Source organism: Mustela putorius, unplaced genomic scaffold (assembly GCF_011764305.1).
Source record: "Mustela putorius furo isolate JIRA1106 unplaced genomic scaffold, ASM1176430v1.1 tig00000997_pilon_pilon_pilon, whole genome shotgun sequence".
In the NCBI taxonomy this organism is placed as follows: Eukaryota; Metazoa; Chordata; class Mammalia; order Carnivora; family Mustelidae; genus Mustela; species Mustela putorius.
The window spans coordinates 1,389,385-1,394,582 of NW_025421527.1; positions in this window are offsets into that span (position 1 = coordinate 1,389,385).

The window sequence follows — 5,198 nt, forward strand, 5'->3', positions numbered from 1 at the left end:
TGCAAAGTTCTGCAATTTGTTACGCAGCAATGGATAACAAACAGCATGGCCCAGTGAACTCACTGTTTTGCTTTGCAAAGCTGGTTTGCATTTGTCTTCTCGTCCCGTACAACCGGGAGGATTTTCACTGGTAGGAAGGAAGGGCCGTCAAAGCTGCCTTGAGGATGGAAGCTTCTAGGGGCAGCTGTGCAGTCGCCAGGCCGGGATGTGCAGTCGGCAGGCTGGGGGGATGGCATCATTTCCTTTATCCGGGTGTGGGAAACAGACTTTTCTTTTCTTTCCTTTCCTTTCCTTCTTTCTTTTTTTTTTTTCTTTTTTTTAAGTAGGCTCCACACCCAGTGTAGAGCTCAGTGCGGGGCTCGAACTCACAACCCTGAGATCAAGACCTGAGCTGAGATCAAGTGTCACACGCAAACTGACTGAGCCACCCAGGTGCCCCGGGAAACTGACTTTTTTTTTTTTTTTTAAAGATTTTTATTTATTTGTTAGAGAGAGAGAGATACAGAGCGCAAGCACAGGCAGACAGAGTGGCAGGCTAGAGGCAGAGGGAGAAGCAGGCTCCCTGCAGAGCAAGGAGCCTGATGTGGGACTCGATCCCAGGATGCTGGAATCATGACCTGAGCTGAAGGCAGCCGCTTAACCAACTGAGCCACCCAGGCGTCCCGGAAATTGACTTTTTAAATGGGGGATGTACAGTGTCTGGTTAAACGGTGACTAGTTGGTGTCTTGAGATTCAGATTGTGTGTTTGCTGAGGTTGTAGCAGGAGAGGACTTGGAAGGAAAAGTGCAGGAAAATGGAGTGGGGGGTATCAGGTGACATTCAGTGAGTGCGTGTCAGGTGCTGGACCCCCTGACAGTGGACACGCACGGACTCATTTAGTCCACATGACAGCTTGAGGAGATCGGTATTTTTATCACCCCCGTTTTGTAGATGAGGAAGCCTCGGTACAGAGAGGCTAAGTGGCTTATTCTGACATTTTTAAAAATAAGAATTTGAGCCCAGGAAGTCTGGGAGACGGGACGGAGGGAGAGAGCGGACCACGAGGACGGCAGGCACCTGCCATCAGAGGGCACATGCAAGCTTCAGAGCGAGGCCTCCTTAAATTTTGTGCGGCAGGTGCCTCTCTTGCATCCTGCTAGTCCTGGCCCTGGGGCTGGAGTGTGGCTGTCTAGAGAGAACTGCAGGACGCATGGCCAGGAGCGGTCTCTGGAGCCCAGATCAAGGGTCTTATAACCCGATACTACGAACTCAAAATTTGTGTCCCGTCCCCCGTCCCCCAAATTCATATGTTGAAGTCTTATTTCCAAAGGGGTGGCATTAGGAGGCGGGGCTTTTGAGAGGTGATTAGGTCATGAGCGTAGAGCCCTCATGTACAGAATTAGTGTCTGCCTGCAAGAGACCCCGGCCACGTGAGGGGAGAGTGCGAAGACACCGTCTATGACGCAGGAGGTGGGGCCTCTCCGGATGCTGAGTTACTGGTGCCTCCATCCCTCGACCTCCCCGCCTCCGTCAGAACTGTCAGAAGTCAAGCTCTGCTGTTTATAAGTCCCCGTCTCTGGCACTGCTGTTACGGCAGCACAAACTCACCAAGACATCAGACTAGAGGCAGAGAGCATCTGGTAGGCAGGTTTTTTTTTTTTTTTTTAATTAGAATTCAACTAGCCAACATATTCAATTAGCCATCATTAGTTTCTGATGTCGTGTTCCATATTTTATCAGTTGCGTATGACACAGAGTGTTCATTGTCTCATGTGCCCTTCCTAGTGCCCTTCCTCCATCTAGCAGGTGTTTTTTTTTTTTTTTTTAAGATTTTATTTATTTATTTGACACAGAGAGAGAGATCACGAGTAGGCAGAGAGGCAGGCAGAGAGAGAGGAAGAAGCAGGTTCCCCGCTGAGCAAAGAGCCGGACATGGGGCTTGATCCGAGGACTCCAGGATCATGACCTGAGCCGAAGGCAGAGGCTTTAACCCACTGAGCCACTCAGGTGCCCCTAGCAGGTGTTTTTAAACAGGGGTGCAGTGTTATTCAAGGACCCGTTTGGAAGCTTGCTCCAGCAGCAGTGGGGACGGGATAGAAGGAATGGAACTGTGCTAAGGGGACAAGTAGGGAGTTGTTAAGGAGCCCAGGTAAGAGCACGAGAGCTGCCACACTCTGCGTGGGAGCTGGTTCGAGGACACTGATGATAATAAAAATCATTGCTAACATTTACTGAGTAATGACTATGAGTGATGCTTTGTGCTTTATGTAAGTTTCCTTCTAATCCTCAAGCCAACCTTATTTGGTTGGTACTCCTGCCATCCTCATTTTAGAGATGAAGAAACTGAAGGTAGACGTCCCTCAAATAACCATGGTAGTGGTGAACCCGGACGGGCAGTCTGTGATACATAGAATTGAAGTATAAGCACTGAAGTAAGTAAAAACCTAAAAGAATATGAATTTTGATATAATGCAGTTGGTCAATGTGTCCTGGGCTCACCCAGTCCCCGACTTCACACAGCGAGGGCTAACATTCTCAGTGAGCTGTGGCCGCAGACATCTCGTGCTGGGATTCAGGGAGGAGGCAGGTGGAGTTGGTTATTTTCAGCTTCTCCGTGTCCTTGGTCCAGGTCAGTAAATGTGAGCAGATAGCTGGAAATTTCTGGAATTCCTTCTGCTGTCCCAGGAACTCAGCCAGGCAGAGGCACAGGTGCCAGAATCACCCATCTACCGGGCATTGCCCCCAGGTATCATCAAATCTCGGCCCGGGCTGTGATTTGGATTCTGCAGTCACTGTCCCAAGTTCTGCTGCTTACAGTCACCACTAGTTCTAACAGGCCCTTCATTAAATTTGCAACGAAGATGACCCTGCCTTTTACACAACTGTATGTTTTTTTTTAACTTCACTTTGAGTATTATGTGGGGGTTTTTACATGTTTATACTCCTGCAGATTGGAACAATATGAAAAGAATACAGAATTTCAACAAGTTTCAAACTTCTTACACCTCAATGGAAAGATAATTAAATATCTTAAGAGCTGAAAGAAATGTAACATCAAATCAAGGGCTACAGTTAGAGTAAAGCGAAGAAAGAATTAGGTGATATCACAGCGTGGCAAGTTGAACTGAGGGACACAGGCTATGAGACCAGCCTTCTTCTTCTTCTTCTTCTTTTTTTTTTTAGATTTATTTATTTATTTATTTGAGAGAGGGAGAGAGAGAGTGCATACACACACACACACTCTCTCTCTCTCTGGGAGCGGGGGAGGGCAGAGGGAGAGAATCTTCAAGCAGACTCCCTGCTGAGTGCACAGCCTGCTACAGGGCTCCGTCCCACAACCATGAGATGATGACCTGAGCTGAAAACAAGGGTCGGATGCTTAACCAAGTGAGCCACCCAAGCACCTGAGACCAGTCTTTCAGAGGACATAAACAAAGGGACCTGGCTAGGTACCAACAGCTGAAATCTCAGTAATGTTTCTGGTGTTTAAGCAACCTTTGTTGATGAGGCGAAAACAGCAGGAGTGGAGATGACATAACTGTGTCCTTTATGAACCTTTCAGTGCTGGAAAGATAAGGAATTCAGAGTAGGCATGTTCAAGGTATCAGTTAGTACTTTTTACTTACATATATGTGTTATTTGAGACATTCAGCTTATTAAAGTAATCGTTCGTGGTTCCAATTTGAACTACGTATTTGAGTAATTGATTTGCATTTGTGATTTTATTTTATTTTAATTAATAAATTTCTGTTGAAGTACAGTTAGCAGACAATGTTACATGAGTTTTGGGGGTACAACATCATGACTGGACACATCTGTACGTTATGTTCACTGCACATGCAGTGGCCATCTGTAACCATGCAACGCTATTGCCGGGGAACCTAAGTCTATGTCAAATACTGAATATTCGAAGACTACTTAAGAATTACCCTATTTATGGGGCGTCTGGGTAGCTCAGTTGGTTAAGCATCTGCTTCATGATCCTGGGGTCCTGGGATGGAGCCCTGCGTCGGGCTCCCTGCTCAGCGGAGAGCCTGTTTCTCCCTCCCCTCTGCTGCTCCTCTTGCTTATGTGTTTGCTCGTTCTCTCTCTGTCAAATAAATAATTACAACCCCCCCAAAATAAAAAAGAACTGCCCTACTTATAAGTTTGGTGTACTAGATTTATAAGCTTTTAAAAAAAATATTTGGGGGCATCTTATTTATTGATTCAAATACTTTATCCAAAGTGGTTGGGGGGTGGGGGTAAGAGGTGTTGGGGATGGGCCAGGAGACGCGTGGAAGCACTGAATGCCTATATTGTGTACCCGAAACCGACTTAACTCTCCTGTGTGTTAACTCTCTGGGAGTAAAAATAATAGTATTAAAAGTATATTTATATCTTATATATTAAAAGAAGAAGAACAAGCAGAAGCACTGTAGCATAAAATCTGTTTTCAACTCTGAAAAAAAGAAAGTACTTTAAAAGGAAACTAAGTACATTACATTCAATAGAGAGATTTAAAGTCCTTAAAGAAATCAATTCATAAACTTGTAAAGCAAGTCAAATACGATCAATAGTCACCCAAAGGAGGTTAAATGCAGCCAGATTTGTAAACAGAATGTGATTCATAAGCTGAATTGCACTTAAGGCTGGCCAAGGTTGTAAATTTGTTTGTTTGTATTTTTTTTTGTAAACTGAGTATGAAGTCTTTTTAAAAAAAAATTTAAATTAACATATAATGTATTTTTATCCCCAGGGGTACAGGTCTGTGAATCGCCAGATTTACACACTTCACAGCACTCACCATAGCACACACCCTCCCCAATGTCCATAACCCCAACTCCCTCTCCCAACACCCCTCCTTCCTCTGGCAACCCTCAGTTTGTTTTGTGAGATTAAGAGTCTCTTATGGTTTGTCTCCCTCCCGATCTCATCTTGTTTCATTTATTCTTTTCCTCCCCCGCTAAGCCCCCACATTACATCTCCATTTCCTCATATCAGGGAGATCATACAAATATTGTCTTTCTCTGACTAATTTCGCTAAGCATAATATCCTCTAGTGCTATCCACATCGTCGCAAATGGCAAGATTTCATTTCTTTTGATGGCTGCATAGTATTCCATTGTGTATATATACCACATCTTCTTTATCCATTCATCCATTGATGGACATCTAGGTTCTTTCCATAGTTTGGCTATTGTGGACATTGCTGCTATAAACATTTGGGTGCACGTGC